Source organism: Ambystoma mexicanum, chromosome 13 (genome assembly GCF_040938575.1).
Source record: "Ambystoma mexicanum isolate Mex_15411 chromosome 13, UKY_AmexF1_1, whole genome shotgun sequence".
Taxonomy (NCBI): domain Eukaryota; kingdom Metazoa; phylum Chordata; class Amphibia; order Caudata; family Ambystomatidae; genus Ambystoma; species Ambystoma mexicanum.
Genome location: NC_090938.1, coordinates 456,730,547 through 456,744,433, shown reverse-complemented (window position 1 = coordinate 456,744,433; position 13,887 = coordinate 456,730,547). Strand labels below are relative to the sequence as shown.

Genomic DNA, 13,887 nt, shown 5'->3' with positions numbered 1-13,887 from the left:
GCTACAATCCTAAAATAGTAGGACAATAAATATGCATGCATAATGCCCCTCTCCAGACACAAAACACAACAGCAGTTGAACAGAACACAAATATTTCTCATCTCTCCGAGTGCTCTTTCTGACAGGTTCTGAGAACACACTTCAGAGAAAAATGTCTGTATACTCTCTTTCATGATCTGCATTTTCACACCCGCAGATAGGAATCAAAACATGTTCTGGTTTCTGTCAAGGCCCTGCCCTTTGCAGTGACCTCTGCTCTCAACGGGGCGTACATGTATTCATAGAAAGATGAAAGGTGTCAGATTTGCAAGATTGAAATGCTTAAAAAGGGCTGCAGAGACACTTTTCTGGAGGGCTGAGGCTGCCTATAATTCTATTTAGCTCTCTGTTCCCCAGTGGACTAGCTTCATTTTGTGTAAGACAACGAATAAATAAACAAACATATTCATAAATAAATACATACAAATACATGTAATCTTTCTAGGGATATTGGCGATACCATACTACTTAAAGCCATGCACTCCTTGAAGACCAACTCCCTGGCAGATCTAATCTATTAAAGTTCATACAAGTTAAACTTGCAATCAGGGAGAACAGTGTAGATGTATTCGTAGTAGAGTTATAAGGCATTCACTCTAAAATGCATTCACTTTGTGGTGCAGGTGATGGTTAGGACGGAAGGGGAGAAAAAACTGACCTTCACAGCGTTGTCCCATTCAGATTAAGTTTTATTGGAGCATGGAACAAGTGGTAGAGCTTATTTAATAACCCAGAGTGGAGCTGTACTATTATAAGAATACTCCTACAATCTCTAAAAAGCCAGATTAACATCTTCTTTTCAGGAGCTCACGTTTATAAACATAAACATTGAATGAAAAGACAGCCAACCTGCATTTGTAAGTATGTTTGTAAATGTTTCATAACTCAACTCTAGAGAGAATAGTACTATTCAGTCAACCTGAGTTTAACCACTATAAAATAACCTATTCATTTGTTTTTTAATATAGGAATCTCATTTTAACTGGCCAGAAGTCACTCATTGTGAGTGATCGCACCACTCTTTAATACAGCCTTTTCCTTTTGAGAGAAAAATGTTCTGAACATTACTATCTATGGCAGTGGTTTTCAAAGTGTATCATGTCAGGCCCCACTTGAGGAAAACGTTTTGAATTTGGACCCTCCTTCCCCCGGCCATTGAGTTTTCTGAATGAGAGGTGGTCAAAGCTTTAAAGAGACCACCTACCCATGCTCACAGGCATAGCTCTGGACCGGGAAAATATCAGGAAACTAAATGCCCACACTCAACTATCAAAATCTTAAGTCTCCAAGTGAGAGAATTGAGAAGTTTGGTTATGCGGTGGGAGTGTTGAGGCAGAAGTGTTTACGTTAATACTTTCTGTATCCCACTTCTTCTTTACAAGTCTCTCCCAATTTTAACACTCTGCTGTTGTCTCTCTACCTTCTTTTTCTTCAACTCTTCTGTCCCCCATCTTCCTCTCTGGAATTGATTGCCATTCTCTTGTTGACTCATCTTACCACTTGCAATATATTTTTCCTTTTCATTCCTGTAAATTCATTGCTCCTCCGTACAGACTTCCACTCTCCATTTTCTCCCCACTTCACCTCTCCCATTCCCTCTCTCTTCTTCCTCCATTACTGCCATTTGGACTGTTGGCTCTCTAAACTTCTCCTTCTGTCTGTTGGCTCTGTACTATTCTAGATTTCTGTCTTCTCGCTTTCGCCCTCCTAATGTTTCGGCTCTCTCTTTCTGCTCCCAAGCCAATCATCTTTCTTGTCCCTTTTCATTCTGTGGGGGTCATTCCGAGGTGGGCGGTAGGGGATACCGGGCACCGGTAAGGAGACCGGTGCCGGTAATCTCCTACTGCCCAATTCCGAGGTCCCTTAGTGGGAACCGTAAGGAGCGTGTAGTCGGACCACACGTCCTTTACGGTTCCCGCTAAGGGACAGGGTGCAAATAACGGGCTTTCCATTCGCGAGCCCGTTATTTGCGCCCTCCCCATTCCCATTGAGCCCTATGGGGGCTCAAATGGGAATGGGGAATGGTTTGTTCAATAGGGACTTACCGGTCCCTCCAGAGTCAAATGGACCGGTAAGTCCCCATTGAACAACACCGGACTCAGTACCAGTATGGGAGGCAGCCATGGAGCTAATTGCTCCATGGCTAGCTAACGCCATACTCGGAATGACCCCCTGTGTATTTTAGTTTCTCTCCTTTGTTGCTGTCTCTTCCCTCACTGTTCCGACTTTTCTGTCTTAGTTTCTAAATTCTATACTGTCTCATCTTCCAATCTTCTGTCCTTTTATCTCCCCTTTAAGTTCCCTCCCCATTCCATCACTTTCAAGCATTCTTTGTTTCTCTCTGTCCTCTACTTTCACATAGTTTCCCCTATCAATGTGTGTTCTTTCCTCTTCCATTCTGTCACTATGGCTCACTCCCTCCTTCCTATTCTGTCTCACCTTCTGCCTCCTCTTCTGTCCCCTGCATTCTGTCTCTGCCTCCTTTCCTAGTGCAGCTCAACCACTCTTAAAACCATTCTTTTTCCCTCTCCCCAGTCCCATTCTGTAGGTCTCTCTCCTGGTCTCTAACACGTTTTTACTCTCCTCCTGCTCCGTCTCAACTCGACTGTCTGACATTTTGGCTCCCTCCCTGGCCATATTCTCTCTCTCTAGCATCCTTGTTTTACTTCTCATTCCACCCCCACCACTGGCCTTATTTTGGACCTCTTGCAACCTACCTCACAGCCTCTTGTCACGCCCTGCTCTCTTCCTCTTCTGCTTTACCCCATTTTCTGTCAGTCCTGCACATGTTCAAACTTGTACATCTTTGCAAGTGCTATAATGCCCTCCCTCTCCCTGAAACATGTTTAAGAAGGACTGCTAGAGGTTAAGAAAGGTGTTTGAAAAAGAACAGGTCTGCTTAAGTGCTTTAGAGATGATCACTTGTAATGGTGCAAACCGTATTGCTTACATTTTGCAGTGGCCTGAAGAATATGGCAGAAGCTGAGGACACACTTGACACACAATAACCATACCATCCAGGATTTGCCACTGCCTGTTTGGGGCAGAGTAGACTCCTGGCGGGCGATTGCCTCACAGGTTTCAGAAATCACACAGAGCCAAAGCCCTAAGGCTGCACTGGAAAAGCAAGGCACTTGGGCACAAGCCAGGGGCTGGGGAGGGTGGAGGGGAGACTTGAAGAGGTCTATGTTGGGAGTGGGGTGGCCTATGGGGGTAAGTGGACGGCAGGTGGGAACCAAATGTCATTTCACACTGAGCATTACACACTTTTCAAAGAGGAAAGAGGTTGCAGCGCCAGCCTCCCTTTCTTAGGTGTACTGCAAATAAAGAAAGTAAACACAGCTTGGACTCTTCCGTGCTATTTACTTTCTTTATCTGCAGCAAGCTTATGAAAGGATGGCAGGCACCAGACTAAAAGGAAGATTGCAAAGGCAGTGCTTGCGATAGGAGAGAGATTGATAGTCGATCAGTGGCTCCGTTACTGCAAGCCCTCCATTTGCATTTTGCCTTTCAGTCGGGCGCTCCTTTCAAGAAGTAAACACAGCATCCCAATGTAAGGCACGCAACACTGCCGATAAACACCCCCAACAGGGCCTACGGTTTGAAGAACACTGCCCTGTAGGCAAGCCTAAAAGCAGCCATATCTTGAATGCAAGAATGAAGCGGACAATCATACAGAGTATGGTCATTATCTGGTGCATACCACATACTTTTACAGAGGTTTTATACTGGGTTAATTAAAATGTAATTGCTCGACCCCCCAGAGATTGTTTGCAGCTTTTTTAACAGAGAACCTTCTTAAAGCATATCCACTCGTAAAAGATGTTCACAATATAAAGGCCTGGCAGTATGCAGTGAAGTAGCACTCTATGATCTAACATATAAGGGCATCCGAAAATGGGTAGCTTAATACCCTAATGGGTCTTTAGGGAAAAAGCATAGACGTCCAGAGGCCTATGATCCACCAACAAAATTGGACTTCTGCACACTTGAACTTGAATCTGTGTATGAAGGAAAGATCGAGTGTAGGGCAGACCCAAAAAACGATTGATAAAAAAATCACTCCAAGGGGGCGAGGGGGCGGAGGGGAGTCAATAATGAGCTTGCAAGAAAAACAATGTTTGATTACATGCAGATAGAGCTGGGAGTGTCAGACATTCCCGTAGAACTGAAGACTGAAATCACGCTCAACACGCCTTTTCTAAGTGACATCTTCTATAACTGCAATCCGCACATTAGCACAAGCAAATATATTAGATACAACATAATCCCAGACATTCTCCATTGGCTAACACCTATACAAAAATCTAAACATCCCCTATAGTTAATTTCCCCATTCGTCGTGCATATCTCAATACAACCCTAAATAATTCTGCACCCTGATGCCTGTGGGCTCTGGTGTAATATAAACAAATAAACATAAACCCAGTCCAAGCTAACCTAATTGAGCAGAAAACACTGCAATGTTATTAGTCCATTATACTCAGATAAATTGACACAATAATGTATTTTCCTTATTGGTCAAGACAACTTTGGTCAACTAGTGATGTGCATAGCCCCGATAGGACCCAATCAGGGAGTTAGTGCAAACAACGAGGTCAACCCCATCTGGTAATACAATGACTTCCTCATGTGACCTGACAATTTGGCTCTCCTGAATGGTTTATCTAATCTTGCAGCTGTATTGCTTTTATGGCATCACCTCTTGTGACTCCCGTCTGAGAACACACTGCACCCCTGTCAGGCCTCCTACTCTGTCTCTCTCGGGAGCCAGGTGCTTTATAAAGAAACACAGTCGAGGTACCATTTTTTGGGATTCCTTTCTCATATTTATTTGCTCTAAGTGCTCAGACACCCTTAATTCAAATTAACCGGCCACTTTTCAGTGGGGGCACTATTGCTCCAAACCTAGCTCAACCACCAGGCAGTGCCCAACAGCAGGTCCTGTTCTCATAGAATATGTTCTTTGCACCTGCAACACTAATCTAATCATCTAAGACCAAAATTCAGTACCCAGCTTCTGTGCACTGCTCAACCTGACAAAATGTCCTTGCTATCTGTGTTGCGTGTCTCCCTTCTTCTTTCTTAACCTTGGCTGTCTGATAATTCGCTAGGTGAAGGATCCATACATTCTAATTAAATAAACAGAGCAAACGCTCCAGAAAACGACCCCATTTTCTAACTACCAGAGGCTACATTTTCTAATTAGGCCTGCTCCAAGATGGCAGAACTCTTGCTCATGTGGCACATAGCCCTCATGTTACTGCAACACAACCCTTGCCCTATCACACTACTTGAGACTTCAGCTACCTTTTCAGCTGATATCAGAAGCTCTGATATAACATCTTCTATGATCTGCTTACTACAACCCAAACACCAATCACATCTCTGCTACTAGCTATACACCTTATTAGCCAGTACCCTGGCTCTAATCTCTAAATATAGTCAGCAACGTTTTTACATTGTTGCTCCTTTTTCATCATTTAAAGCACTGTGATGCTTTCTAAAGTGTGCCAAAGCTTAACTACAAACAACAAATGTGCAGAACTGCCAAACCAAATGGCAAAATACTACAACTAAATGACCAGCTCTCTTTGCAAATACAATTTGCACAGCCTAAACCTCTTTTCAAAATTGGGACATTGCACTTGCACCCCAGAACAAGACCACAGGCCTTCTCTGTCAACGCCCCAGACTCTGGACTATCCCTTTGAATGTTTAGGAAGTAGCTCAAGGGTTGGCTCCTATTTAATAGCTAGGTCCACATCCCATTCACTCCCCAAATAAACAAAGAATGGTTGATCTGCTCCCCATTTCCTCCCCCGGCTGCTTGTAGATCCCTTCCTGCCTAATTGCACTCTCTCCACATCTCCAGCTATGAGTGTCACACTCTCTTACATTAATCCTGTGCAATCTGCTTCTCTATCCCCATTACTTATAAAGTACCCTTCTTCCTAAAGCTAGATCTGCACCCAATAAATATCAATACAAATAATTATAATAATAATAGTAATAATAATAATAATAATAATAATAATAATAATAATAATAATAATAATGATAATAATAATGTCACTAAATAAGACCCAAAGATCAATGTTTGCTCATAATGATAGTATTGGTTTCAAAGGGATGCTGCACTATGTCAGCTCTTCCATTGGGCTGGCGTTTTTCTTCCGTGTATGGCTTGCTATAATACAATATGTTCTATTCTATTAAGGGCCATTGTAAGGTCATGTGGAATATACTGATTTGTACTGTTTATTTAGTGTTAGGAATTCACTTGAATTATGTATAAGGCATATATTGCCTGGGACCATACTCTAGTGTGTGATCAATATCTTCTGCAAAGAAAGCGTCCATTAATTTATACTGCAATGTTTTCATGCAGGTATGCACTGATTTATATACTTACCAGATTTCTGCTGGTCTGTGTCTCAAAATCCTCTGATTGCTAACGATAATAAGACCCGGAACACGGCATCCACTAAATGCTAAGGATAAAATGGAAGGGCAGAGAACAACAAAATGGGAAGACATCGTTCTCATATATGGCACGGCTACCCAAAAACCTTTCTTGTATAGTCAGCTCCTAACAGACTGTCAGAAAAAGAAGTTGACCTGACATGTGCATAACATAATTACCAGGTGGGGTGATTGAAAATTATTCCAAGTACGTAAATATTGGACAATGAACCTTACAATGACCAGAAGGCTCAGTTTCAATTTGTTTTTTGGATATTTGAAACAATGCCAACCTACACTCAAAGAAGTGCAACAATCTTTTATTGCAGCACGAATGTCTCAAACAAGATGTAATGTGCATTGACATGTGCGATGTGTAGAACCCAGTGAGCCCTCATTACAGAAGCCAGGACATGGAATGGAGGTTAGAGGAGTACACAACGTTTATTTTTATTTTTTTATATTTGCATTGCATTACACATGTTTGTGAACTCGGGGACAGAGAGATAACGTGTTCTGCCCAGAATCACACAATGTTTGCAGTGGTGCAGAAACTGGGAAATACATGTTAAGTATATGCAAACTTCCCAGTGCAAAGAAAATGTTTGGTGCCATGTCTGTCCAGTTTTAAAGTCATACAAAATACAAGTTGTGATCACTTTTATTGGATTAACTGGAAATATTTTGCAGGGATGGAACACAAAGGTGTCTATTGGGACTCTTGGGCAAAGTCTTAAAAGTTCAAGGTGTAGTACAGATCATTCACAATGCCCTTGAATCAACTTGAATCCTGGAATCTCCTTGAATTTTGGGAGATTCGAGGTGCTAAAAGGCAAAGTTAAAAATTATAAATGATTTTAAAAAATACTAACACATTATTATAATATGTATACTATGCCAATTACTTGAAATGTATATTTATATTTTTCAAATACTAGCAAAATTAAAATATAAACGATTTATAAAAAAAGTGACACAATGAAAGTAGAAACATAGTGAAATGTCACAAGAAGTAATGTAATGGGCGATAACATCATAAATATAATATATTTTAATGTGTTTTAGGAAAATGTAAACATTTTTATAATCATCTACATATATATATATCATTTATAAAAATAGTTTCATCATATTCAAATAATATTTCCATACATTTACAAAACATTTTAATCAATTTATACTTTATTTTTACATGTGTATGCCAAAAAAGTAAGACAAAATACAAATACATTCATCATCAAATGTTTATAAACAAAACAGATACAACTGAAAAAAGATATACACAGTACAATTTTCCGAATATAAAAACAAGCAATCCATTTATTAAAATACAAAGAACTATAAAAAAAAAACTAGCTAAGCATAAAATAAAGCCCTAATTAGATCTTCACACAATAAAATGCAACAGTAGAAAATTACAGCAGCCTCCATATGTAATAAGGGGGTCGTTAAGTGTAGTGGACTGGGCCATATATCTTTTCCTCTGTCTCATGATTCCCTTCATATAAGAGAACTGTGCCCATGCCACATATGGTGAATCTGCTTGTAATAAATAAAAAGAGCAGGACAACACTGGGTATAATTTAGCTGTTGAAAGTACGGGCAAAATTGTGCACTGGCAGATGTTCAAGTACAATGGGCATTACATCACAAAATGTAAAATGTCCTCTAGTTGGAATTTACAAGCGGGGCATCTTGATGAATTAGAAAAGCCTCAGCATTTCGCAGTATCTGCACATGAATTCAATAGATTGAAACACTCCGTAGTTATTGTCCATCGAGCTACTAGTTGGTCACCATAAGTAAGGTATGGTTCCAAGATGTCCATAGAACTAATCACTGCTAACCTTCTATTGGTGGCAATCTATAAGGTTTTAACTTCGCTGACTTATTTGATGCAAGTCCGAAAAGCCTTTTTTAAAATTACTGTTACACTCGACACTCACTGAATCACTTGGGGAAACAAGGGATGGGGCATTGAATTCAAACAAACAGCTGTTAAAATAATTCAGCCAAGGAATGTTTTGCCATCTTTCTCCACCCATTATATCCTTTAAAATGTGAAGGGTCGATGTCACACAGGGTTAGACCATATCTGGCGCTATTAAACAAGAGGGGCCAAAGCCCAATCGTCTTGTATGAATCCAAGACCCAATTCTGAATGGATGGAAAAAGTGAGTGCAGAACATGGAAGAGCCAGAAGCTCTTTTAAGAATGTATTTGCTCTCAGCTGTAAAGAGCATACCTTTTCAAAGCCCCATAAAAAGGCACTATTATTTATCACAGCCTTAGTTTGTGCCCCATACATTTTCAGGATAATGCTTAGAGGTTGTCCACAGCACATAGATTTAAAGCGGGAAACCACACGTAGATATTGAGTCATACACATCTCTTGTTTTGCAATGTGGGGTTTACTTGAGACAGACAGGGAATAACGAATCCCTTGGTAGTCAAATTCAGAGACCCTGGGGATTACTGCACCATCACTCAGCATGGTGTGCACTCAAAATGTTTTTTTGCCAGGGTTGCATACCTTAACTGCTGATTTCGCACTGTGGATCTTTAGAGCCAATGCACTCATGAAATTGGTATATTCCCCAATCAGCGTCTGGAGCGCAATCGGGATCCGGGTAATCAGGACAGTGTCATCAGCATATGACAAAAGAGGCAATGCCATAGACCCTGCCCTCGAATTGTCTACTCAGGTCTCCACCAGGGCACTGAGTAGTCCATTCATGAACAATGTAAATAGGACTGGGGCCAATATAAAGCCCTGCTGTACCCCCTATTGACATCAAAAAGGGGAGTGCACTGACCCATGTCCCCAAAACGTACACAAGTCTCATTATCAGAATGAATGAAGGAAGCTAAGATATTAAAACATATTAAACATATTTTGCAGGGATGAAACAAAAAAGTGGTCATTGGGACTCTTGGTCAAAATTCTAAACGTTCAAAGGTGTCATACAGATCATTCACAATGCCCTTGAGATTAACTCAAATCCTGCAATCTCCTCGAATTTTGGGAGAGTCGAGGTGCTAAAAGGCCAGATTATAAATGAGAAATGATAAAAAATTACTAACACATTATTATAATATGTATGCTTTGTCAATTACTTGAAATGTATATTTTTATTTTTTTATAAAATGTGACACAATTCAAGTAGAAGCATAGTGAAATGTCAGAGAAGTAATCTAATGAAAGATAACATTACAAACATATATTTCAAATTGTTTTATGGAAATGTAAACATTTTTATAATCATATACATATATAATAATAATGTATGAAAATAGTTTTATCCTATGTAGGTACAATGTCCATACATTTACAAAAATGCATAATGCTAACATATCACGAGTGTTTGGGGATTCTTAGATTTTTTTTTTAAAACAAAAAAAAATCCATAACCGTTTATAATTTTAAAAAATGGTCCAATCCGGTTTCAATTTTTATTTTTTAATTAGTTTTTATTTGTCTCTAATGATGTTCAGAATAAATTTTATACTATGTTTATTCATCGTTTTGCTGAACCTCGTTCTTTGAAATTTGAAAATAAATGTACAAGTGAAAACACCCTAATATCTTGGTGGTTCGAGATTTGCGTGAACTGTCTCACCCGTGCTAGCTGTCCATAGCCCACTTTTCAAAGTCAGCCAATTAGCCTCTAGACTAGTCTCCCATAGAATGTCCCCTTCCCTGTGTACTCTCCGGATTCTCACTGTACTTTTTCCAAACTGTAACAAGGCAGGCTTTGTTGTTGCTTTATTGTTGCTCATTATTGTTGTTGCATATTACAGTATGCGTGCCCGCTCGTTGAGCACTTGCTAATTACATCAGGGTCAACAATGACACAATTATATAGGATTACACTTGACCATAGGGAAAACAACACAGAAGAGTTTGCTAAACATTATTCCCAAAATGTTTTTGCTTGAACAGATTTGCAGCGATTAAGAGGGAAGTAGCACTGGGCTGCAGTTAGGTAGCGAGCATCATGAGTGTTACGGTCTAAGCACAGCAGTGTATATTTCCGGCCTGAGCCTCACTTAAAAGGACCCTTTGGACTTTGTTTTTTTAGTTATTGCAGAACTCCCAATAAAATGTGTGTTGAAGGAAAACACTTAACATAGGACAAGGTATGACTGAAGCAATCCCATTCATGAGGGATTTATAATTTGAAGAAATGATGGTACAAAAAAGCCAAGGAGGAGTTAGAGTGTACATGTTACGACCATACAGGATTTACAGTGGAAGGGTTAAGGGGATAGGAGTACTGTATTCTCTCAAGGGGGGTGTTCCCAGAACCAACCAGCAGGCGGGGTGGGGGGTAACCCAGGGCCGGGCAGGATGCTGGATTTAATTCACATATACCCAACTAGGGGAAAAAGAGGAAGCCATTGCAGTGGTTCAAGAGACACATACCCGAGTAATAAACCATGAGTAAGTTTCTTTTTTTATAATTAAATAATAATCATAATAATAATAATAATAATAATAATAATAATAATAATAATAATAATAATAATATACAATCTATAAACTGAATCACTAAAGGGACACTAGATAAACACATTGAGATCACATGATCAGCCTGGATCACACATTTTGGTAAAGTGGTGACACCAGAATGTGGGCAAATTCAGCACTTGACAAAATATCGTCCAAGTGAAAGATGATACCAATATGATGATAGACATATTTATTACGGTGTTGGGTTGGGTTTCGTTCATATCAATGCCTTGAAAAGAACATGCATTACAAAACAAACCAGACTTTCATAATACACTAACCTCGTCATAGAAACAAGTTAGCAAACAAATGTATGGCTTTAGCTTTACTCTCCCCATCCTGCATAGAAATTTATAGTAGCCCCTTGCAGAATAATGTGAACCTAAACACATCTCCCTGGGGTTTTAAAACCATGGTAATTATGTCACACAACATGCAGTATTATGCGCTCCTCCCATTTCTTATCACCCACCATGGGTTTGTTTCAAGGAATGAAATCAATGCTAATAGTTCCCTTCCCCCATCAATGTTTAATTGGGCAGAGAGCCTACCGATTGGCTCTGTCCGAAAAGAGTATCCCAGAAGGGATTGACTCATAGGAAGTAGAAACCAAAGGACAGATTGGGAGGAGCAACCTCTCTGTACTGGAGTCATCAAGGTGACTGTACCCGAGCGGTACCAACGATGGAAATAACCAAGAGAAGGGAAAGATACCTGACTTACAGTAACCAGGAGGAGAAGAGAGAGATCGACCCTCTCCAAACTGGTATCATAGTATGCCCACTGGTATCTGAATGTACCCCGAAAAGAAGCATGAAAGCCATCCTACAGAGACAAAATGAAGAACCAAGGAGCAATGTCAAGCCGGTCATGCAAACCTGAAACCAAGAAGGTAACAGTAAAGATGGGAGACCCGGGGAGAGAAGCGGTGGTGTCAAATGGATATACCCTAAGGTTATAAGAAGAGTGAATACAACTAGAGGACCCCTCTTACTCGTCACAGTAGTAACAAAAGTTATAAGAAGAGTGAATACAAATATGGAAACCCTCCCATTTATAAGAAGAGTGGGCATAACTATGGAAACCCTCCTACTCATCCTAGTGATAACGGAAGTAATAAACAGAGTAAAGATCATTACACGACTCATCATAATCGTCTCAGTAGTAGTAATGAAGTCAAGGGAGGTGGAACTAAATCTTGGGTACATCATATAGATCGCAAGGCAGAAGTAAAGAGAGGAAGAGACACAATCATGAGTCTTGTAGTGGAAGAAGTGATAATACTTAAAGGAGAAAGAGAGACTGTTCAGTGATAGGATCAAGACACAGAAGAAGATAAGGGCCAATAACCTGGAGGAGAAAACGTTAAGGAAACCAAGAAGATTATTATACGATTGGATGTAAACCAGTACCATAAAATAACTAAATGAACTGGTAAAGAAAATAGCAAAAGGAGAAGGCAGTCATTCTTCTGGTGTTTAGTTAGTTAATATTAGTGGCAGAGTCATGATAGGTTTGTTTTGGGGCTGAGGATAGACATTTTATTTTGGACTTCCACGCTGATGACAATAACCCTAGTTTTAGTTGTGTTAGGTAGGGAAACCTTTAGAGTAGGGAGATTCATGCATTTTATCTTTATTTAAAATAAAACACAGTTAAAACACAGTGAAGCCCGGTCTGTCTCATGCTTCTGACCCACAACAAAAGACAGAGAAATTGGAAACACTAGGGATCAGAATGGGATTGTGGAGTGCAGAGAAGAAAGGAACATTGAGAACATTGCAGTACTGGCAGAGGGAGAAATACCGCCAATGACCATAGGTTTCAAAGGTAATTGGGAACAAGGAGGTCGGAGGGGGGGAAAGATGTGTTCCAGTGCCCCCTAGACCCAGATATTTGGGAAGAGTGAAGAAAAAGGCCAGGACAGGCTGTCAAGCAAAACACCAAGATGGGCTTGCATACGAATATGCAAATCAGGAGCAAAAACCATGTATCAGACCATTGTCATATTGCACAAATAGAGTGGATTAGGGGATTCAGGAAAGGCTGGGCGCTATGAGAGTTTCACAATCGTTTCCTTGCAAAAGGGTTTTATAAGACAACATTCTCAGTTGTAGTCTCTATTTCTCGATGGGCACTTTCTGGAATTGGGTTAAAATCCTACAGTGGGTAGGTTCAATGGAGGCTGTGAGGAGGGCAATATATCACCCACTGCACAATGAAACATCAACATCTTTTAGGCTGCGGTCATTACAGGTGTTCATATAAGTAACCTTATTCACTAACATGTTGATTCCGGACTACCAGGAAATAGTAACCTATTTTAGGGTACTTCTCTGTGGAAAGATGTGCCCACCTTCCACCAAGTGGATCTCCAATCGGACCTTCAGTTGGCCAAGACATAACAGAATATTGGACCAGTTTAGCACAGTACCACAATGCAAGGGAGGCTCCCGCTACTGACCGCACATCGGCCATAATTTATCTCAATCATCTGAGGAAAACATGTTTGCAACAAAAAACTGTTTATTTAAACCGATTGCTCTACTGAAGCATTGGTATCTAACCGATCACTGCCAGTAGTACTAATGCTCCCTGGATTCGCAGGCAGTATACATGTGCCCAATACTTCAGGTAAAGGAGGTCTCTATACAGCATAAAAATAATGTGGAGTTTTAGTAATCGAATAAAATACAGATGAGAAAAAGATACTACCAAACCCCACGAGCATTAGCAACAAAAAACATATCCAGGCACATGGGATATAATTCTGCGGATGTTTGATACATTTCTGCATTACGTCGCAAGGTAATTATGCACATCTTATCAATATTATACATTTATGAAATAAATCAATAGTGCATGTTCAT

General features: G+C 40.1%; 1 protein-coding gene across 1 annotated transcript in view; it reads left to right on the top strand.

Moving 5' to 3' along the window:
• Window positions 1-13,887, top strand: part of ASIC2 (acid sensing ion channel subunit 2) — a 2,197,477-nt gene that overhangs the window by 1,597,234 nt on the left and 586,356 nt on the right. The gene's annotated exons all lie outside the window — the stretch shown is intronic.